Consider the following 26,238-nt stretch of genomic DNA (forward strand, 5'->3'; position numbering starts at 1 on the left):
ATTTTAAATCAACTAGAATGTCTACTGCTGGGCTGGTGTATGAATATTATATGGATTGATATTTTAATTAACATTATTAATGTGGGGTGATATATATATGCACTCATGTCATAATTTTAGTTTAAGCAATCATTGGGGGGCTTCTAATATATAAAAATTTAAATATTATTTATTATTTGATTAAACAACCCTTTCTGTTTCAAGTTATAATAACAATTCCAAAACGTAATTTCTTAACGACGTTGAAATTATATTAATGGTTACAATGCAGAGGTAAGTTTACAAGTAAATTTCTCTCATAAGCATAAATTCATAATAACCTTATGAATTTTTCATTTTAATTGAAATTTTAAAAATTCCAGAAAGTGTTTAATTTAAAACCAAATTATTTTTTGTGTGTATAACTTATAGCTTTTAAACAAATAGATTCACTATATTAAATTTATTAATAACAAACTACTAAAACTACACAAAATGTGAGCTAGAAATAAATAGGAAATTCTGGAATTGCCAATATTCAAATTTATAATTTAGTTGTTACTCTTATTAAATAGAATTTGCATGCAAAACGATTATACTTAAATATCTCACTTGAATATCTATAGTTCGAGATCATAACATATTATAAACTTCGATATAATGACGACAACGTTCATAATGACGACGACATTATTATGAACCAAATTATATTAATCACATTATTATTAATCATAATGGCATCAATTGAAATTCAATTTTACTTTAATAATATTACAAATCCAATAAAAGCAGCTTATATCACACAACAAATCCTATTTTTTTCCAACAAATTCTATTTTGTTGAATCTGAAATCCTATTATGTGCTGAATAATTTTCAAATAAATAAAATAATACTTTTTAAATATTTTGTACTATAAAAGAAATTATAAATTATAAAAATTTTAATTTTTTTTTTTTTCTCTTAGAAATTAAAACTTATTGTACAACTAACAAACAACTGGGTCCAATTAAATAAAATTGAAAACTTGATTTAAAAATGCATGTTTTCCGTATTTATTTTTCTATATAAATATATTTGTATGTATATAAGTAGATTTTTATGTATGCCTTCGAGATTTCTATAAGAAGATGATAAGATGATTGCAACAACAAAATGGTGTTAATTTCTATTCTTTTTTATTTTTTTTTTATTTAATTTCTTCTATATTATGTTGGAATTTAAAATTCTAGAAGAATTCTTTCAACCAAAAATAAAAATACCATTATAATTCAAATGAAATGCACATACATACACATACGTACAATATATACAAAGTATTTCTATTCTTAATCTTTGTAGAAATTTGTAATTTCACATTTCATATAACAATTAAATAAATAGAAGAAGAGAGAAAGGATAATGAATGCAACATACTTGCTCCTTTTAAATAAAAATTATATTTTTTACATTGTACACATGTTTTTTTTTGTTTTTTCAATAGATTTCATAAATTTAAATTGAAAAATTTTTTATTTATGCGTAAATATTAAAGGATATTAAATTTTTACATAAAATGTTCAATACTGAATTCATGCATTAAATCGAAATCCTTTTTCCTTTTCTCTTATTTAATTTTATTTTTTATTTATTGGTATTTTTAGTAGAAATTGTATAAAGATTATAAAATGAAGATAAAGACATTAAAATATTTTTAATATTGGGGAAAAAAAGAAAATTGAAATTCTTTTAATATTCTTAATTTCTTTCTTCTTTCATTTTCCTATTTTTTATTTTTTTATAAAAATATTTTTCACTTTGAAGTTTCCATTATTATCAAAAAACTGCAAGATGCAATATTATGGTATTCCAAAAAAAAAAAACATGATGATTAAAATGATTAAGTAGTCTTGAAAGTTCATCATTATTATGGAAATAATTTTCAATTTTATTTTATAATTCAATTTAATTTTTCTGTATTTGAATTTGAATTGTTTCGTTTGAAGTGAATTCCAAGTCCTTGAAATGTAATATGTGTCTTTTCAACAATATTATTTATTGATGAAGATTTAATGTTAACATTATTATTATTTATTAACAATAGGACCGAACCAAAATCATACAAATGCTCCAATACAAAAATAATTCAAATTTGATAACATAGTCTTTTCTTTCTGATATACGAATAAGATGAGAACTTCTCCAAATTCCCTTCTTTTTAATTAGTAAAATTATTTTTCTCAAAATGAGAATTTTGTTTTATTGAGAAAATTATAACTTTAGGTTTTCAATGTTATTTTAATATTGTTGTATTTTATGTATGCCGATGATGTTGCTCTATAGACTCACTCAGCTGAAGATATGCAACTCTTCATAAATAAATTAGCAGAGAAAACAGAAAGAATATGAATATGAAAATAAATATAGCCAAGACCAAGCTGATGGGAATTAACAAAACAAATCAGAACCCTGTTTGCATAGTGGGTACCGCCTCATTGAGAAGGTGCTAGAATTCGAATAATTGTTTACGAATCTAACAAAAGAGGAAGTAACAAATAAAGACATCGAATGCAGGATTTCAAAAGCAAAGTGTGCATTTAGTAGAAAATGGGCAACCTGAAAGAGTAGGAACATTGAACGCGTCTGCTAAGCCAGTGCTGCGTTACAGAACTGAAATATGGTGGAAGTCCAGGGCTAACATACAAAATATACAGGTCCTTGTTAATAAATTTTTCATAAATGTATATTCAAAGTATTTTTGTAACATAATATTAAGACACCTACTAACATCAGTGGCACGTCAATCCGTGGGATAGGGTCAACAAGGGCGAAAGAATGCGTGGAGAGCAAAAGAGAAATGGGAAAAAGTGTAAAGAAAGATTTAGAGCTAAGCAATAAAATATTAAAAAATATATAAGGAGATTGGCACAAAAACGAGAAATTATTACTTCCCTATATACCCTAGGGAAATAATAATATTGTAATACTGTTTGATAAAGTGAGAACTTTTGTTTGAATTCGCACAATTTAAAGCAATAAATTGTATTTCCCATTGCTTTTTTCGATCTTCCTCTCATATTTTAAAGTATTAGATAATGAACTAAAATACAAATATCCAAAGATTTAGAAATTGTTATAAATGAAAGAGCCAGAAATTGTTATAAAATTTTTTTATTCAATAAACCAAAGCGTAAAATAAAAGAAAAAAATCTACGTTTGTATGTGCAATGTGTAAGAAATGTGAAAATTATGTAAAAACGCATTTATAAATAAAAGGGGGCGAATACAAAATAAGTACTATCATATATGAAAACTGAGGATAAACAAACAAACTGGCATAGAAAACAACCAATATAGATAAAAATTATCAATTGATACGGGGTAAAAAAGATACGTTTTCTTACTTTACCTAATTGGACAAATCATTTTTTTTTCTTCTTTTTTCTTTCACTTTTATTTGATTATAAAATTTGATTTTCTTCATTTTTTTCTTCTTTTTCATTTTAATATCTTCAATTCTATAATATGTGAGAAGAAATGAACATAAGTGCCGTGACACATTCTTAGAATCATGTACAAATAATGTTTATAATGCTTTTATTGTTTATTCTATAAGATTGGCGTCAGCATTTTAATATATTACTTCTGTTATATAGGAAAAAAAACAAAAAAAGAAAAATTAAAATAAGAATAAAACTATGTATATATGTGTACATTACAATATTGTCAAAATAGGTTTGTCATTTTCATTTCAAAGGATTCAATGTAATATAAAATTGGTAAATGAAGAAGTTTTCGACTAAATATTGCAAGGATTTAAAATAATATTAAATATTCGCTCGGAAAATCATTATAATTCAAGGGTAGGAAACAAATCCAAGACAGAGCTAATAGTTTTGAATAAATCAAATGCAAAAATTCAATGTGGTTTTTGAAAATTTTTGAAGTACTCTGAACCTAACCAAATTTGTAGAATTTAAAAACTATTTACTGACCTTAAACAACATTATGAAGACTGCTTTCTTCAGCTTTTATTAATTTTGTAAAAAATTAACCAGCTTAACCAAACTATTTCCGAAGTCATGGTATATGTCTTTCGTCATGGTATAATTCGAACTTCCACAGCCATTCTTCTTTCATAAACTTTGATCACATTCAAAATGTTTGTATTGGACAAAATTGCTTTAGACAATGGCGTTCAGTAGGCTACCTCAAATATCATATTGAATCTCGACTGTGTTCTTAGTTATAACTTAGGCATAAATATAGTTTTTGTTTAATTGTCATATAAATGAAATTTATCACTTTTTAAGCATAATTTTCAAAATACCAATTAAATAATTTCAAGGACAATTTTTTTGTTTTGTTTTATTTTAAGTCCATAAATTAATTAGATGGACCCAATTAGGTTTAGGTACACATGTATTAAAATTGATTACATTCATTTTCTTATATTTATTTTATAGAAGAAAATTTAGAAAAACAAAAATTATTCTCATCACAATTTTTTTAAGAGGATTTATTCGAGCTTTTTCACACAAATTAGCAAGAAAAAAAATTTAAAATTTTAATACACATACATACATACACGTACTATCGTACATAATATTGTTTTTTGTGAATTTGTTGTCCTTTTCAAGATTGAAAATAATTACACTTAATTTTGCTTAAATATTTTTTTTTCCACATTCTATTTTTTTTTTGTCTTGAAACCATGCTTTTTTTCTTTTGTATTTTAAAATTCCTTTTATTTATTTTTGTTTTTCTTTTTGTTTCTAAATTACTCATTGTCATTGTATTTCTTTTTTTTCTTCAAAGTAGATAAAAATGAAACAAAGTAAACATCATTAATTACAGGATATAAATTTACACTGGTCAGCTATTTACAATTTTTAAAATATTAAGGATAAAACAAAATGTAAAATTCTCATTAAATTCATTTGAACAATTTGTACGGTATATGTACGAGAGTACGAGTAAAAACTCAATAAATATAGTTAAAAAAGACAATAAATATAAGACTAAATACTAAGTTGGAATAGAAATGATGGCAGTTGCAAAAAACACGCCGAACTTCGTTTGGATTAAGATTAAGAGTTTCAAATTTGAAAAAGTGTGATTATCGATACCCTTTAATTTCGCGTATCCCTTCAATCTGGTGGTTCTATATAGTATGTTCTAGTAGTATAATATTTGAACTTGACTGCATTTATATTTTCTTAAAAAACTACAAACCAATTGGTAATCGTTTCGTGTAATAGCAATTTGATACCAAAATTTGTGTACAACTGCAAAAAGCAATGTAATTTAAAGTAATTCTGCATTGTCCTCTGCTCTTTCTTAAAGCAATATCTATTGAACTGGTCCTCGTAAAACAAAATGAGAAATTTACCGTGAAAATCCCTTAGTATTCCTTAAGCATCCCTTCTTAATTTCTTTTTCTTTCAATTTACTGCTTCTTCTTTTTTTTAATAGAAGGAAACTAAAATCACTTAAATTTTTCCTTTTTGTTTTTTTAATTTTTATTTATTTTTATGTTTTTTATTGTTTTTGCGTATCCTTTTTATTAGGTCTTTTATTTTATTTCATTTTTTTTTTTTCATATTTCCAAAAAAAAAAAGATTTGACACTAATCTTTTGTCGTTTGCTCAAAAACAAAATAAATACACACATTCATATTATATTTTAAATTCGCACACCAAATGCTGTCAGGACATGAAATGTAAAAACAAGAAAAAATGAAATGTTGCGAATAAAGAGTACAACAACTACAACAACATCAACTACACAACACGAAGGATTATTTTGCACCAACGGAGCGGAAGTAAGACGATGATGATGACGACAATAATGGTAACGATTCATGAAAATTTTTTGAACAAAAATCTTACTTGTCAAATATGTGCATACTATGTATTATTATACATATAAACCCTCATGTATATAAGTATATGTTATAGTATAAGATTTTCTAAAACAAAAATGTTTTGAAGGTTAAAAAATTGTAACTGCTGTTTCCTTTTCCAACAAAAAACAATCTCTAAAAATGACTGCAAGAATTATTAATCTTTCTATTCGTATTAGAATTCATTTGGAGCGAGAAGAAACAAAAAAATTACAAGAGTATAAAATCAAATTTAATTTTAAAAAAAAATTTTTTTTCTGGATTTAGACCTAAAATATTAAAAAATTTTGGCATTAATGGATAATTGGCAGTAGTAAGTAAATCTCGGAGTAGCATGTTTTAAGTACACAATTAATAATTTGCAGTGTTTCCTGAATTTACGTGGATTATTAATACTCGTAATTATTGGTATGAATGGAAGATGTAAAAGTTTTCTCAAACGCAAGAACAATATTACTGAACTTAAAAATTCCACAACCTTGTGTCGAAAATCTAATTAGTTCTATTATAAAATTTTTTTGAATGTTACTCTTAAAATTTTGTGAAGTCTTCCAATTTTAAATTGTATAAAACACTAGTAAATTAGTTCTATGTGAGAGATATTCCACATAATAAATCTCCTAATATGTATTCATAAAAATGCACAGCTAGACACTTTCTTTCACTCAACAAATTTCTCACTGTAAATAGTTTCTTTACAATCTTAAGGAATTTACGATCTATTCAAAGTTATATTCAAAATTTTGAATTGGATTAAGGTAGACCATTTTTACCAACCGTATTACATTCAATAAGAGATGAAGTATGACCACATGAAACTTCTTTTGTTGAGTTGTAAAAAAAAATTACATCTCTGTATCATGACAGGGAAACACGTACTATAAACTGTTTTCAAGCATCACAAAGGTTAGATAGACATTAGGCTCCAGGAGTTGAACAAATTTTTTCCTTTCGAGATATTTCTTAACTTAAATTAACTACTTTCCAGAAAGCTATATGATTTTCTAGATTTATAAGAGAAAAATCAAGAAAATTCGAAATATTATTCTGAAAATATGTAATGGCTGTTGGCTATGTGCTGATCCCATTAGATTTTCTTTTATAATTCCAAGTCACATACGGTATTTATAGGAAGCTATAATATAATTTCCAAAAATTTTTCTAATTAATATTGTTACAAAAAATGGACAAAAATGTAATTATAATAAAAGTCACAATAAATTCAATAAAACTGGTAGAAAAACTAAAAAAAAACAAAATCAGTTTTAAGCGAAAATGAAAATCAAAGAAAAATTTTACTTTCCGATTTCACAATCAGTCCTTTCTTAAATTGACAAAAATAAAAGAAAAACATGATTAGAAATGAAGGGATTTTCTTCATCTTCAATAACAAACATGTGGTTGGTATGGGTGTTTTCTTCCGATATAATTCCAATAAACTGAGCACAACAAAATTTCATTATTATGTGTAGTAAATGAACGTATTACCCTTGAAATTTTACGCCATATTTATTTTTTGCTTGTTATAAAGCTTGTATATCTTGTTTATTATTACCCTATTTTTTGGAACAAAATTTTTAATATTATTGATACAATGTACCTTTACTTACAGTATTAAAAATTCCAAACAAGTTCACATACTTGAAATAAAAAGGGTAAACACTTTATTTTAATACTATTTTAGTATACCCATTTAATTTTGCTCATGTCCCGTATACTCTTATACTTAAATATATTGGAGCAAATAAACTGATGCAGCAAAAATATAAAAAAAATAATAATAAATTGATTTTTTTTTTGTTGAATTTTTGGATTTTTTTTTTCCTAGTCAATTCTTAATGCCATTTTTTGCTAAAATGGTTTCCACGCTTCCATTCTACATATACAAATATTATTAATAATTGAATATTTTTGCTGAATTTTCACTATTACAGAGCAAAAATTGATTATTAGCTATTAAGGGGACATACTTCAGATAGATTACAATAAAAGTAAATCTTCTATAAGATTTCAAAGTAATTAGATTAATTAAATATTAGACTGTTATTAAATGCTAGAACAAAATCCCTTATAAAACTTTCAAAGGAAGAAAAAAGTGATTAAAATGCGATCTCGCCTCAATTTCACTATTAGTTCGGTTTGATTTGAGTAATTCGCGAAAGCTTCTAAGATTGGTTTCGATTAAAATTTCATATATATATATTTCTACATATCTATGTTATTTACCATCATGTATCATTATGTATCATAATATCATTATGTATCCTATTATATATTCATGTATCATGATATATTTTATATATTCATGTATCATGATATATTTTACATACGTACGTAAATGAATATTTAAGGTGGATACGACTCATAATCGAACGGGATCTTTACTATTTAATGTGCGTATAACTCTCAAATAAAGCGCCGAAACTCAGCGAAAATTTCTATTCAACACCTGAAAATTATAATAAAATTAATGACAAAAAATTTAAATATTCTTACAGTGCAATTTTGAAATAAAATGTTGCTAAACTTTAGACACAATTTTCTTTATTAAGAAAATCTGTTGAAAATTGCATCAGCCAACAATATTTTTTCTGAGTAAAAATAAAACTACTCCTACTTCTCTACTATCCAGATATTTTAATGAGTTTTAGACTTAGCAAACAATTTAATTATAGTAATGCTTATTCGATTAGGGAGCATTATGACCAGGAAACAGCGTTCCCACTTGGATACAATTGTATCCATTTGGATACATTTTTGCTTTAAAATTTAGCTTGGATACAAAGATACTCAAATCTGCTAAAATGTCGAAATTGGCTACATTTTAAAATTTTGCTGAAATATGGATACATTTCTTTCTCGAACACTAAATAAATGTTAGAAAACTTTTAAAGTGCTGTAACTTTTAAGTGCATTATCTTCCAAAAAATGTTATTTGCTGACTAAATAAAATTTGCCCGTTTTCGTGCTGAATAGTTTTTACCGCATAGTTCAACAGCTACAGAACATATATTTTCTGACCTTAAATTTTAAAATGTAATAGAAATTGCGTGTGATTTCTAAAAGAATTTACTATAAATAACGAAACTTACATTGTTGAATAAAGCAAATTAATATTATTTAAGAGTTTATTGGTATAAAATAAGGCGATTTAGTATAATAATTCTACTTTAGGAGGCTGGATACATTTTGGATACATTTTGTTCTTGAAATTGGATACATTTTGTTTTTATTGAGTGGGAACACTGCCAGGAAACCATTTCGTCCATGTTCTATTTTTTTATTTCTTAACAAAAGTATGGGCATTTTCTTCAATCTCTTGAAATAATTTTTAATGTACGACTATTAAATAGCACCTTTAATATTAAATATTTGAAAAGTAAAAATGGCTGTATCACATATTGAATAAATACCAAATAAACATTAATTTTAGCATTAAGTTACAATCAAAATAAATAAATTTTTATTGGCATATCGAATATTAGCTTTTTTTTTACTAAAATTGCGTAAGCTTGATAAATTATTATTATTATTTTACGAATGCAATAATGCGAAAGAATAAAATCATAGTAATAACAATCAAAAGTATTAAAATAATAAAAAAAAAGAGAAAAATATATTGAATTTTTGGGGAGACCTCACATCACATCCATTCATCTCATTTAATTTATGTGTCCATATCTGTGTATAAAATAATAAAGAACCCACATTTATATTGTTAAATAGTATCCAAAGATTACAAAGAACTGCAATGAAAAAAGAGAGAAAAAAAAAATTTAATTTTTTATTTTTTGTTCTGTTTGTTCTCATTTCATACCCTATATAAATGGGTCACTTTAATATAGAAAAATTATTGCTTCTATTTATGGCATTTAAATGTCTCACGCTTTTTTTTTTATTTCCCATTTACCTCAAATGAAAGGGATTGAAAAGGGTCCATGTAATTGTTAGTTTTTTGTTTTTTTTTGTTATTTTTTTTTTAAACAAAAAAGTGACATATATTAAAGTTTTTATGTTATACTATGTGTATATAAGTATAAATGTATATAGGTCTTGCTTATTCAAAAAAATAATCTTTTTACAAAATACGAGATTTTGTAAATGTACGTGAATTAAATTGGAATTTGCTTTCTCCTATAATAAACTTGAAGCAGCTTCTGCTTTAAATTTTCAGAGAAAGTTTTAAATATTTTAAATATTGTTTTCAATTAAAGTCTTAGTCAATTATACACAATCTTATGTGGTAAATCAATTTACATCAATTACATTGCAAACTTTTTGTGAAATAAATAGGTAAATCCGTAAAAAATCGAATTGTTAGTTACAAAGCCGCTTTCGACTCGGTGAATTCAATAAAAATGGGAGCATTAAAACTAAAACTTCATAATATATCCGGCTGTTTATTGAGGTTATAAAAAGACTGCTTAAAAAAACCTAATGTAAAATGCTGAGCACAAAAATAAGGAAAGAAATTATGATCATAGCTGTACAAAAATTTGTATCGAGACCATATCTTTGAAACGTAATGTACTACACTATGGAAAATAGCCCAAAAGCATTCAATTATAATGAATACTCATTTGATTTAACAATGCGAGGAACAGAAGAACCACAAACAATACATCGCAAGTAACTATAATGGAAGCTAAAGTCATCAGTAAACGAACCATAAAGGCAGAAATAAACTTGGACATAAGATAAATATTTTGGAAGGCACGCGGTAGATGCAACGTCAGTAAGCAAAAAAATTATTACATCAACTTTGAAGCTTTATTAGTTTTGTGAACATACAACACGATTCCAAAAACTTTGGCCTTGCTATTTGGTCCATGGCAATTGGAAAAATACAAATAATTATTCTAAAAGTTGTATGGCAAGGTGGACTATGAAATTTATAACCGTTCACAAGGCTATTAATTCAGTTAATACTTAAATCATTGTGTTGATCTGACCTTAAACTTAAATGCTTGTAATTAATAATGGCGTGCTAATACTGTATATGACCAAATCAACCAACTTCCAGTATTTTACACCTCTCAATTTTTATTAAATTAAATCCAGGAATAATATATGATGTCTAAGTCTTTAGTCTTCTTGTTGTCTCTTCTTCTTATAATATTTTCTTTTAAAATTAAATTTTAAATTTTTATATAAATTCGAAATTAAAATAAAACTCAATATAATCATTCATATTTATTATTTATTTTCCTACTTCCCAAATCTAAATTTCAATAAAAATTTCAAACTTCTTCTAAAAAATTTTTGAATTGGTAAAGAAAATTCGATTGAAAAGTTTTTTATCCCATTGTTCTTTATAAAATTTTAGATTCACATTAAAAATGCTATAAGTAGCTACAAATATTTTTATACAATTTAAAATTCAATAAATTAAAAATATTAAAATTTAAAAATAATATAATGAGCGTACGTGTGTTTATTCAATTTTAAATGTTATTGTACTTTACATATAGACTCTAGTTTTTCTTCCAGAAAAGAAACTTTAAAAGTATATAATTGCAGATGATCTTATAATATTTTTATATGGCAAACTTTGAAAATAGAAAAATCTTTTTCTAATATTCTAATATTATTATATACAATGTATTACATATTCTTATTATTATACATAATATATAAGTGGGTATATAAAGCTTCTATATTATTCTTATTGTATTTATTAAGAATATTCTTTGGTATTTCTTTACAATTAATACACAATAGATGAGAAAAATAAATTAAATAAAAAAAAAAGTTTTTTAATTCAAATCTAAATCAAAGTTCTATAGCACATATACAAATGAACAACGGTTAATATAATACATATATATACCTATTATACAACATTATAATATTGTTAAAGTATAGAAAATTTTCTTATCAACATAAGATTATTTTCACCTTTTAAGGATATCCTTAAAGAATTTAATCCTTACAAAGAATGAAGAATGCCTACCCTTATAAAATTACAATACGTTTACATTATATGCATATATATACACATCTATATTTACATAACATTAAAGTTATACTCAAACAATACTAGATTTACATGTATGTACGTACGTGTATATGTAAGAAAATTTTTGTGATAATGAAAAACCATATAACTATCGTTTTTTTATTACAATTATTGTTTTCAAAAGAAAAGTTAATGGTTTATTCAAAAAATTTGACTTTAATATGTCCGGGTTTTTACTTGTAACTCTTATATGTTTTATAATAGATAAAAAATACAATACAAAAAAAAATATTATAACAAAAGGATAAAACTTTCATTTTACTTGAATAATTTTTAAATATTGTTTTGAATTGAATAATAAAACAGGAAAATGCGTATGTATGTATGTGTATAAGCGTATTATCAATTTAGTTTTTGATTTAAAATTTGAACTATTATATAGAATATTGAAAGGTGCTTGTCTTTCGTATCTAATTTGAAGTATAAGACTTGATAAGTGTTTACTACTGAAATTTCTGATTTATTTCCTAGCAAATTAGAAGATTAATTCAATAATTCAATAAGAATCGGGAATTATTTTTAAAAGTTTCTGGTCTTAGATACTGGATTTTAAATAATTGATATTCTACTAAATGATCTTTAAATCAAGAATTTCTCTATATAAATTAAAGAATTCCGAAAAAATATTGAAATTTTAAAAGAAAGAATTTAAGGTCTTTAACAATTATTAAATTACAAAATTAAATCTTCTTTATGGTTAAATATACCACTAGTGCTATATATTACCTATTACGGTATTAAAATTTTATTTCGCAAAAAATCTTTCTTCAAGAATTAATTCTATTATGGGTACGAACTCGATTCCTGCTATTGCAAATTTCTTTACGGGGCACTTTTCATAGTGAACTATCACCTGTATAGGCTGCGGGTAATATACAGGGGCTCCCTGTGCAGATTTTGACGAAACCACCATGCACATCCTTTAGAACTGTCTTTAGAACTGCCCGGTACTGGCTGACCGGTGTCGCAATTGTTTTGGACAGGGTTTTCTGAGCGTTTGGAATAATTCCCTGGGTATATCTTCGGCTTTATACTTGGAACAGGGATTATATAGGTGGAGGCATGGGAAAGCTACATAAGTTGGGAATGGCTGCGGTAGCTCGGGGGCTTGTTACTGCCCTACTCAATTTTCTTGAAAATCTAAAAAGTCTACAAATGATAATTTTGTATATAATGGGCAAGTTATAATAATTTATAAGAATTATGTATGTATAACACTTTACATTTAAAAATTCTATGCTCGGACATATACATAATATAGTATTTATACAACATAATGCATATAATGAATCGTTTAAGAATGGAAACTGACTGCTAAAACTTTAATATTATACAATGTACATATGTATATATACAGAATATTTTATTAAGGAAAGAAGAAAACCGGAAATTTCTTATGATTAATTTCTAAACATTTTCCATTGTTAGGGATATCCTTATAATTTTTTGTCTTCTTTTTTATTTTTTTATTTTTATTTTATATTCTCTTCACATACAATAGAATATAGAGAAGCAATGAATGAATATATATAAATGAGTAAATGAATTAATGAATGAATGAAAGAATCTTTAATATTTTATTCATTTCTATATTAACACTAATATACATATACATATATAATTATAAACTATTTCTACACCTTATATATCAAACATATAATTTTTAAATATATCAACTAATATAGCAAATCTTATATATATTCTTAGACGTGCATACACATAGATTAACATTTTAGTTTTCTATTCGAGATAAAATTCTATATGAAATATTAATGAGTAAGTATATATATATAAAAAAGAATAGCTATACATATGCATACTGTATATATATATATATATATATATATTCATAGATAATGACTAGTTAACAATATTTTCTGTGAGTTAAATCACGCAAATGATTTTCTTTTAACTGGTGATATACAATGCAACACTATCTATTAGATATGCTTTCCTTAACCCTACTACAATATATACTATATATATCATATATACCACAATATATATGCCATATATATATTGTAGATATTATATATTGTATACTGTGTAATATACTCTACTGTATATTAAGTGAAGTAGAAGAGAAAGAAAAGAAAGAAAAGAAAACGGATATGAGAATGATAAATTTTATTGAAACTGATAAAAACACCCAAACCATACAGAGATTATAAATAAAATATGTAGAAATTTTTCATCCAAGTCCTATAAAATATTTCCTAAATGTTATACATAATATTGACTGAGCATAATATTATGTGTGTGTGTGTAAATTTAAATACTTTGTATTTTTCTATTTTAATTTTTTTTTTTTTAAGTCCCTGTGTTTTAATGAGAAATAGTAGTGTTCCATTTAATTAAATGGGATGATAATTTTATGATTTGTTATATAGAAACATTTATAAAAATATTTAAAAAAACAAAACAATAATAAAAACAAATGAATTCAAAAAAAAAATGGAGTTCTTACATAATATTATACATATTTATTATTCGGACGTGAAAATGAAATTAAATGACCAAAGTGATAATGGAAGAGAAATAAATTTGAAAAATCTTAAATATTAAAATCTATATATAGTACAGGATGAGTATGGTATATAAAGTATGTACATTTATGTATTGGTATATATATATTTTGTAACAAAGTGTTTAAATAGTTTCCAACCAGAAAGCATATAAGCAGAAAAATTAAATACATATCTTAAATAAATAATTATATAGTGAAAATTAAAGAAAATTGAACAAATAATCTTGCAAATAAATTAATGGAATGTGGACCGGAAACTTTTCATATTGAATTAATAATTATGTAAATTCATACACTCATGCAAATTAATTTAATAACCGAACCACAATATTTACCTTAAATTCAGTAAAGTTTCTTAAAAGAAATATTTCAAAAAATTGGAATTACTTTTACAAATATTTTTTAGATCAAAATCAATGTCACTGCACTTTAATAATATTTTTAATTATAGAAATTTTGTGAATTTTATGGAATAGTATGTAAATGACAAATTACGGTAAAGGCAGTTGCGGTTCAAACATTTACGAACTATAAAATTCTGAAATTTCTGCTATGCAAGTTTTGTGTTATGAATAATGCTTCTTAAATAATCGCTTGTAGTTGCTAATGTACCGTTATTTCAATTTATTCAAGTATGCAAGAATATGATGAAGTTTTGAAAATGCAAGTACCACAAAAATATTATTTAAATATTGCTTAAATTTTTCGACATCATGTAAACTGAATTATTAATTTATTTTTATGTATTATAAGAAAATATTTTTTCATTCTAGCAATGCTTTCTTCTTTTCAATGCTCCAATACTTTTGGACTTGTTTGCACCTATAATGGATGTGACATGGTTCTTCCACTTGTATTTTAATTCAAATACTTAAAATAATCCAAACTAAGGCGTTCAATTCAACTTTCGATTACATGATAATGTGATATTATGGTAAAAATATTTTACAACTTCCAGGCAAAAGGTTAATAATATGTTTAAATTATTTTTCCCATATATACCAACTTGGGCTCCGAAAATGTTATCATTTAAGAGTTGCCCATCAAAGAAATTATTTCAAATTTGTTCTGTTAGACTAGAAGGAATAATTTCAATATTTGGAACCAAAATTACCATTATTATTTTTATTTTTTGTTATTTTTTTGTTATTTTTTAAAAATATAATTAAATTATTGATTAAGTTCCTACACCATCACATTAATCACCTACATATTTTAATTAACAAATGGAAATTAAACAATATATATTTCCTAAAAGAGTTTTATACAAAAGCGAAATATTGAGGCAGACATTTCACTGAATTTTTAATTAAATATTATGAATTTTTTATTGAATTTTCATTTTTAACAATAAATCAAAAAATTTATTAATTATCGTTGCATAAACATAAATAATGTGTAGTTTTAAAAATTTTAAAATGATAATTTCGAGTTTATAGACTTTATTATCAAATTAGCTCTAATATTTTTAAGAATATTATAAATTTTATTAATGACGAATGCTTAAACCAAATCTTAAAATTTTTACATATTCTATATGAAAAATTCTCTATAAATTTACTTAGACTCTTTTATATTCGAAATTATTTGGGTTACACATACAACATAAGAGTAGACTCAATATTCTTTGAATTTTACTTGTTTTCCATGGAAAGCGTAGTACAATAAACCCTGACTTAATCTATAATAATAATTTGTTATTAAGAAAATTAAATAAATTGCATATTTATTTATATAAAGAAGAAAAATTAAAATTTCCAGACGAACCTTAAAAATTTTTATTATATTATTAAAAAACCTCTATAAAAAAATATTTTAACCACGTCTATAGACTCTTACATTATGTAGCAAAAGTATTGGATATGGAATAAAATCAAGAGAATATGGCACATAAACTAAAATCAAAGGGGTTTCGTTTCTCTCTATAAAGCAATAAGAATAACTATTATAATGACTATTACTTTGATGATTTATTATTTTATTCTATATTATGGAAACTTCTATTACAATTCCACATACTCGTACTTCATTTTAAATTTTCTTCATAATATTTCTTTTCCTCTTGAAAAAAACGTTAAAATTTATAGTTGTCTGCACGTTAATTTTAATGCTTACTTTTTAATAGGAATCTTCTTTTATATAACATAGTATTTATGCATAATGTGTATACACCTATACATATACAAAACACATATAAGACATATATATGATACAAATGTATATTTAGCAATATTGATAACGCAGTTTGACTTTATGGTCCAAAAGTGCCACTTTCAATTATCTTTAATTATGTGCTTCATCAAGAATGAAATATAGTTAACGACAGTTTTTGATATGACAGTCATTTATTCACTAAATCCAATATATACATATACACTTTTTTAAATATGACGTGTATATGTATGCTGCACTTTTAATATAATGATGTAATAACAAAAACAATCACTTTATATAAAGTTAAAACACTTTAAATCAAAAACAAAAAGCCAAAAACCATCATATAAGACACATAATACTAAAAGAGAAATAGGGTCCTTAATATTATTTTAAGTTGATATTTTGTATGTGTGTATAAAAAGAATATTTCATATATATATATATATACTTAAAGTTTTTACCAGGATCTTTATGCTTCCTCTTCTGATATTCCGTTATTGTTGTTGTTGCTGCTGTTGTTGAGAAAATTGAAGCTTTAATGATGGCACATAAATTAGAATTTTAAAAACACAAAAAACAAAAAATAAAAAACAATATAGAGAAAACGTTAAAGAAATTTATTTTCTATTTTCGAAAAGAACTTGGAAAAAAATGTTTATGGGAAAAGAGAGGAATTTTTCAAGGATAACATTGCATTATACTGTAGAAACTATTTTATAGTTTCTATAGCTGCTAAAAAAAAAACTTGAGTGAACCTACATAAGTGGTTATTTACGTACGTTTTTTTTTTTAAAGTTCAAGTAAAGGTATTTTTAATTTACAAGTTGAATAAAATTTTTGTAAATAAAAAGACACCTTTTGACAAAATTTTTTAGTGCAGAAAATTATACAGAAACCACAATGTTCTTAACTTTTTCGTATACGTATAAAATTTAAATAAAATTTCAAAATAAGCTAGTGGTTTTTAAATGATTATTTTTCTACCAAAGGATATGAATTAATTTATTTGTGTATAAGACATTTTTTTTTCGTATTTTTTATGCAATTCTAATCGATTATGTTTGCTACAAATGTGCAATTATATACAAATATTTTTTTGAAAATAAGTTACAGGACGGAGAGTTCTGAGTTGGTAATATTAGTACAACCTACAAACCGTATGGATTAGAGATTCGTGATCTAGTGAAAAGCATTAAGTTGTGCCTCATAGATTTTCATTCAAGAAATTTAAGATCTACATATGAGTGGAAGAATATTGCAGAATGTTGTATCTCTTTAACAGGATTTTAACTGTAATGTTAATACAATCGCTCTTAAGATTGTTTGCTTCAGGTACAATGAAATATAGTAAAATAATGAGCTAGTATATCTGCGAAAAATGATTCATTAAAATTAATGCATATTAAAATTAATTTTACTATTTCATTCCCTTTCGGAGCATAGGATTTCCACAAAGCTTCTCCATCGAAGTCTGCTTCAAGCTAATATTTTTACTTCTTACCAAGTTTTTCCAGCTATTACAAATTCTTTAGCAGTTATTCGTCTCCACCTTAGTTGTGATCTTCCAACATCCCTTCTGTAAGTTCCACTCTACCGTTCTATTATTTCCACTCTTTGGCCTACCGCACAATTATTCTCAACACCCTTCGGAGTGTATGTTGAATTCATTTTTATTTTCTTCTTTTGATAGTGAACTCTCCCAGTTCCTGACTCATAATTTTCCAGAGTTCTACGTTTGTTATTCGTCTGGGCCAGTATATGTTGCAGATAACTCGCAAACACTTATTTAGAATAGTTATCAGTTTTTTCATTTCGTTTTCTCGTACGAGCCAGGTTTCTTTACCACACACACCCTATTGACTTCACGCAGCTACTGAATATTGAATATTATTTTATTAATTTTCATGGCTCTTACACCTTTACATTAGGTTAAATATTGAGTAAAAGCTTTGCATCAAATAAATTTTTTTTGGTTTTCTGATTCGTTCTGGTATTAAATAATTCCTGAATTACCGTGTAATTAAAAAACTTCTTTATAAAACAAAATCAATTTCCTTATGTAATTATTTTCATATCACATATAGCAACTAAAATTATTCGAATAAAATCATAACCTATATAAATTACAGTAATTTATACATTTTACGATTAAATGCACATATACCCATACACAATTACAACAATAATGTTATTGACTTAGGAAAATTAAAAAAATAATATTGTTCGCTTAAACTTTTATTTTGATCTGTTATCAAGTTGTTCCTTTAAATACACACACACACACACACATAATAATATGTAAGTATATTATGAAGCAAGTATAAAATGTCAGTAAGTAAAGCTTCAGTGATTACATTTTAAAAAGTATACAAAATAAAGTTTTGACAAGACAATAATAACTTAAACTTATGTAATTCTAGTATATGGTATATAAGTGAAAGAGAAAAATTGCCGAAAAAAAAAGTAAGAGAAAAAAAAAATTGTTTGCCCTAAGAGCCGGAAATAATGTACTCAGGAAGAAATTTTTTTTTTGCAACCCAAAAAGAAAAATAAGCAAGAGAACAACAACAACAATAAAACTAACAGAAACAAATTTTTTTCTTACATTTTTATACAAAATTTATTTCATTTTTTTTTTCTTCTCTCTTTTTTTACTCTCTTTCTCTCTCTCTCCCTCCCTCTATCTCTTTTCTACACATTCATGTGATCATTTTTCTTTTAAGCTTTTTATAATTTTTTTTTCTTTCTTTTCTTCTCTTCCCTATTTTTTATTTTTCTCTGAAAACTTTTAATACATTCTGCCGAAGGCTAAAATAAAAATGAAATATAAAATGTAAAACTTTTTTGTATAGAGAAAAATAAAAAAAATCAGATAGGAACAAAAGTTATAACAAAAAAAAAAAAGGTAAATAGGAAAAGATGGCCAAAGAAGCGGAAAAAATTATAAATAGAACCAAAAAAAAAAGAAAAAATGTGAAAAGATAATCACATAGGTCATGTTAATATAAATTAGAAATAAATTATAAAAGTTAAAAAATAGAGAAGATGACAGAGAGGGTATGGTATTCCAAAAATAAAAGTCGTAACTTATAACATAAGGTTTTATAACAAAGCTTAAAGAAAAGACAAGCAGAACAGCATTAAAGTTGTAAAAAAAAAAATTATTTGGTGCGTATACGCAATTTTTGTTCGCAATTTAAGAAAATTATCGTGCGTAATTGAGTGGCAAAATTGAAGTAAATATGTAGAAGAAATAAAAGATGCTGTAAATAGATTTTTATTTAAAATATAAATGGGACTTTAATATTTTGTTTTAATATTGCTACATGTAGCTATTTCGTAGAAAATTCTAACATTAAAGCCATATTGCTGTATAAAATTTTGTGTTCGATGATCTGAATTCAATTTGGAATTTAATATTATATAAGATAGTATAAAATACAAGACGAATATACGTTAATAATTTTAAGTTATTTTAGAACATGGCTTCATTTAAAATACTCACAAAAAAACTAATAAAATTCATTTTCTATTTACTATTTAAATGCGCCGGAATGTATGCAAAATTTTTAATTCTTATTATTTTTATAAAATTTATTCTATATCATTGAACATGTGGATACATCAAAACTATTTATATATATATACTTTTGCTATATTATAAAAGATTTTCTTAAAAAATTTTTATTTTTCAAATTCATAAAATTTTTTTTCAGTAAATAGTATTTAATAAAAAAATTTTTTATTTGCAAAAATTTACAATTTTATTTCCAAATTTTAATTATCCTATTCTATTTGCATTTATTAGCCCCAGAAGAACTAAAAATGAAATAATTAAAAATCTGAAGACTATACTAACATTTTCAAAATTTAAAAGATTAATATTTGAATTCTTATAGTTTATATTTTCAAAATTAAAATTAAATATTGAATTCTTTAAATTGATTTTCTGTATTCTTACAGTTCATTGATCAATATTTTATTTTTTAATTTTGTTTAAGAAAATTTTTTCTAATAAATCTATTTGAATATAGAATAATAATAGTTTTGACCTAGAAATTGTGTAAAAATTTTGGATTTTAATTAATATATTGACTAGAGAATAGATAGTATAAAATGTAAAATACATACTCGTATATTCAGAAAAGGAGTATTGAAAGAAAGAACACTTGGGTTTTTGTTCAGAATTAAGTAAAAATTTCAATATTGGAAATGTTTAGGAAAAACTTGCTTTGATTCGAAGTGATAATTGTTGAATAAATTTTCTCAAATGCAATATTATAACTTCTTATGAGCCTTTAACTACCAAATTGTCTTAAAATCCATTCGATTTTCATACAAAAACATAAGGACGACAAAAAACTTGTACATGAAAAAATTATACTGAAAAAAAAAGTTTTACATTTATAATTTTCATTATATTTCCGGAACTATTTTTGCTCCAAGGAAATTATTAATTTTTTTTTAAAAAATTTTTTAAATTTTAAAAGAACACTGTAAATTTCAATTCTTTACAGAACTACATAGCATTGCGAATATACTGGATACACAATATTGATTGTGAACAGTAAGCAATACTCTCGTATAAAATTTATTATAAAATTTTTTCTTTTCCTTTCATATATAGGAAAAAGTTTCGTAAAAAAAAATTGTTTTCCAATTCCTGGAAATCGTCTTTATGTTATCCAATTTAATTTGAAAACAATCATAAGAAATTTTTTTCAAAAAGAAGAAAAGAAATTTAAAAAAACGAAAATTTTTTGAAGAAAATCTAGTAAAAATTTGAAAAATATAAAAAAGATAAAATTAAAATGTAAAATGTCAGTATGTCCTTATCTTACATGGCAAAAAGAAAATTGCTGCTTTATTTAGACTTAGGGAAATCAAAAGAAAAATCTAAACAAAATGAATTTATTGTTAAACTCAAAAAAAAAAAAATAAAATTGGCAAAACCCTGAAGAAGACATCGCATTTTCAAAAAATAAAAAAGGAAATTTTAAAAGTTAAAAAAAAAAAAAATAAACTGAAAATGATAAACTTTTTCCTTTATATCCTTTCGTTTTTGAAAAATTATTTTCTTAGAATTGAATACAAAATATGAAAGGAATAAGAAAAAGAAGACAAATATTTTTAAGAAATAAAAACAAACAAATTGTATTGTTTTCTAAAATAAAAGCAGAATTGCACACACAACCAAGTAGTCAGTTGCAAAGTCAAAATTTAGCCAGTGAAGAAAAATGTTTACTAATTAAATTTTTTTGCTTGTCACCTCAACTTTGATTTCCCTTTCAATTTTAACAGTCTTGACTTCTTTATCCGATGGTTGAAATGAATTTTTTTCTTTAGAAATTTTATAAATTAGATTGAAAAATCAAAATCAAAATTAAAAGGATTTAACAGTGATTTTTTCAGAAATTCAAAATTTTAATCAAAAGTAATTGATATCAGGATAGTTCCGGTACAAAATTAACAAAATTGATATCACGGCTCAAAAATCAGTTATATGTAGTTCAATTTCCATCAAAAATGAGTTACTGTATTCAAGCGATGCTTTGAAGATCAAAAATTCTATTAAAATCAAATAGTCATTAGTTATAACCTTTTTAATTTATAGTTCAAATATTTTTTAATTCATTTCTGGTATAAAATATTAATTTGATTTAATTTTAATTGTGCTATTCAGATAATCTTCATACCAAGATGCTAATATTGGTTAATTTGTTTCATTCATTCATACCTTATTAAGCAGTAATTGCATTCCGAAAATGAATTATTAATTTTGACATTCATATTTGTTGAAATTTGAAATATCGTGCATAATAGCCAATAAAATAAGCATTTCAAACATAAAAATTTTCATAAAAAAAAATAAAAATTTCCTTTGCTGAAAAGTAAATTTTTCCAAAATACAAATTTGTTTTAACAATTTTATGCTCCGGTAGGCAAATTAAATTTAGATTTAATAAAATTCTTTTTTCCAAATAGCTAGCAAGCTATACGAGAGCAAAAACTCTTTTTCCTATTTTTTTTTGCAAAGAAAGGTACCTGGAAAATAAAAAATTCTTAATTAGGGGAATTTTTTTTAGTCAACAGTCCTCCTCAATCCCTATTGGATTAAAAGAAAAAAATTAATAAATAAAAGTAAAATTTTTTTTTTATTCTTCTATTCTAATCCTTGGGAATATTTTAAACAAAATTCCTATAAAATTCAGATTACATCCTCAAGGGAATTTTAAATTACCTGTTCCTATTTAACTTTTCTTTATGGAATTCTTTTTGTTTTTTTTTTGTTTTTTTTTGTTGGCAAAAGTTAAATAATTTTATATTTTTCACAGGTAAATATATGTTCGTATGTATGTATATATATAGACGATTTTTTTCAGATATAAGTATATAATATTTTTAAGGATTAAAATGTGTGGTACATACACAAAAGGATTATGAAAAGTTTAAGCTATGTAAAGCAAAAAGTAAAGAATAAATCATATCCAGTATATGTGCAACATTTGGTAATTTTTTCTATATTTCGCATATATTATGTAGCATATAAATTAATGTGGCCGTCTGAACAAAATTAATTTGAGCATAACATTGATTTCTGAAATATATTATAATGTAAGCATAAAATAAAGAAGTTATGACCAAAGAACGCATACAAATTAAGTAAGAAATAAGCGAATATTTCAAACATAGCTAATTTCATAATATTATAAAATAAAAAGAAAATTTTTTTAAAATTACAAAATGCAATTAAAGATTAATAATGAGTTTTCCTAAAAGTATGCAAAATTTTTTGTAAATTAAGCAAAGACAATCACCTGCGTGTTATTAATATTCCACTTATTCTACATTTTGTAATATGTATACAAATAAATCTAAATAACCTTCAACATTTCTAAAATTTTGCTCAATTTCTTTTTCTAAATTCACTGTTTTTCGAACTCCGATTTGGAGTTTTTCATTTAGTCCTTAATAAATATTTTACATATACAATTTTAATTTGCTGTATATGCCTATGCTATATGAACATACATTTTATTATCGAATCATGCAAATTATTATTAAAATTTAAGTAATATAACAGATTTTACGGATTGCTTAATTGATTTTTCAGATAAGCCACAACGCCTTTCAAACATAATTCGCGAATAACTCATTCATTGTGTTCAATTTCAAAAATACTTCATATAAATGCTCCGACTTTCTAAAAACGCTTTAAAAATAATATCATTCGCAATAATATTTTCAAAGATAAAATCCAAAAAAAATTAAATCGGACAATTTATTATCAATTCCATTTAGCTATATAAAAAAAATTCTGTAAGCACCTGAATTCTTTTCACTCATAATAAAAATTCTAATTTGTGAAATTTTCTATTTTCAACATATTTTTGTATAAATTATTAAAATATGTTTGTATTTGTGTAAATGTTTTTTATTTTTTTTTTTCGATCCACTCCGGCCTTTATACTTCGCTCATTTACTTTTTTTTTCCTATTATTATTTCTATTTCTATTTCTCCTTTTTTCTTTTGCAAATAATTTCATTAAATAGAAAACACCAATTTACTATTATCGCCGGGATGTCCTGATGAGAACAAAAATTACAAAAAAAAATTATACAACTAAAACACCGCATCTATTTGCATATTGTTTGTACAATGATTCCTGGTGTTTCAATTTTTATAACTGTACATATAGCCCTAATATAATATTTTGCTTTTAACTACATTTTGTACATTGATACTTTTACAATATTTTGTAACACATTACCATTTTTATAGTTAACTGTTATATTAATATCACAAAAAACAAAAAAAAAATTATGAAAAGGAAAACGGAATTTTTACAAATTCAAATACCTGCTATACCTATAAAATATCCAATACCAAAATACACAAAAATACTGGACGAAAATAAAATTCAAATAAAAAATTCAAAACATTAATAATGTGCTTTACACACACAGTAATTGGAAGGGAATAATAAAAAAAGCAAGAAAAAAATAATGCAAAAAAGAACAACAAAACAAAATATGTAAATGGTATAAAAGCAAACTAATGTCGTCCTGTGCGTAAAATGAAACTCATTACGATTTCATTTTTTAAACGGAAACAGGAAAATTAAGTCTGGAAAATGTTTTTTTTTTTATTCCTATATAATATACACCTTTATATAAAGCTATACTTGGGTAGACCTTAATGTAAAAATGTGTACAGTTTGTATTTTTAATGAATGTTTTTTGTTATTTCAAATGTTTTTCCTCATTTCGCGATGTAATACAAGTTGTACAGTTTAATTAAACAACCATATTTTAGGTATGATGTTTTGAAGTTTGAAAGAACCTGTACAATAATATAATGCTTAACACTATTAATTTTCAATATTTCTTCCACTATTTCCGATATTTAATCTAAAGAAATTACGTTATTTCTCAACATGCTTAATATAAACCCATCCGAGTTAGAAATATACGCATTTGACCCACAATGCAGAATCATTCATATCCACTGCTAATAATAACGAAATGATGGAACACATTGTACAAATTAATATGCAATAGCAGTGTTGCCAACATTTTCTCGTTCAATTTACCACGCTTAGTTCAAAAATTCCCATTTTTTCCCTTTCCAAATCTTATAAATTTTTCCCACAAAATTTCCCTTTAAGAAATTTTTTACTTATTTATTCTTTATTATCTAATTTTTTACTTATTCATCTAGAATTTTACTTAAAAATGTTAAATGTTACAATTATTAAAATGGTGCTTTCAAATTGTAATACATATAAGTAGTAGCTTCAAAAGAAATAGTAGGACTTTTTATTTTTGGTCAAGTTTCACTAATAAAAAACAGAAATTAAAATAAGTAAATTAGATAAAATATAAATTCAATGGAATTTCCCACGATTTTTGGTTATTTTCCCTTCAAGACTTCAAATTTCCCACGAAATGGGAAATTTCCCACGATTTGGTAACACTGTTCTATAGTTTGTTATTAAATTTTTTTTTTTTTTTTGTAAACATAACATTTATTTTAAATGTTAATTTCTTTTTAAAATTGCTGTTACCGATACCTATTATACAAAACGATATTCTTGTAACATCTCTATATACGAGTATATATACATATATACTATACCTTAATCATTAATTTTAACGAATTGAGAACGTCGTGCTGTTTTTCAAATTTCTATATTTATACACAATTTTAAATGTATTTGTTATATAGAGTTTACGTTAAGCGCGTCTGAGAAATTGAACAAAATATAGAAGAGTAAATGAAATGAAAATAAGAGTAAGAGAATATATATATATATACATTGCATTGTATACCTTTATTACATTAAATTTTACTTCCTAAATAATTTTTTATCATTTGACAATAATGAAAAATAAACGGAAATCAAAAAAAAAATTTCTCTATTAACAAAATTTAATTTTATGATAGCAAAGGTTTATGTAAATTTTCTACTCGCTATTTTATTTAAATCTTCCTTTTGGTTTTCAATGTCTTCGTCCGCAATATTAATTATATACAGTTAGTTTGAGTATGTATATTTAGTTTACAAATTTAGTACTTTGGAAATATTGTTGCGATTCTTGTGGAATTATTCTCTAATGCAATATTAATCTAATGGGATATTTGAAGTCAATAACTGAAATTTAATGTACT

This window comes from Condylostylus longicornis, unplaced genomic scaffold (assembly GCF_029603195.1).
Source record: "Condylostylus longicornis isolate FDR11 unplaced genomic scaffold, ASM2960319v2 ptg000160l, whole genome shotgun sequence".
Classification (NCBI taxonomy): Eukaryota; Metazoa; Arthropoda; class Insecta; order Diptera; family Dolichopodidae; genus Condylostylus; species Condylostylus longicornis.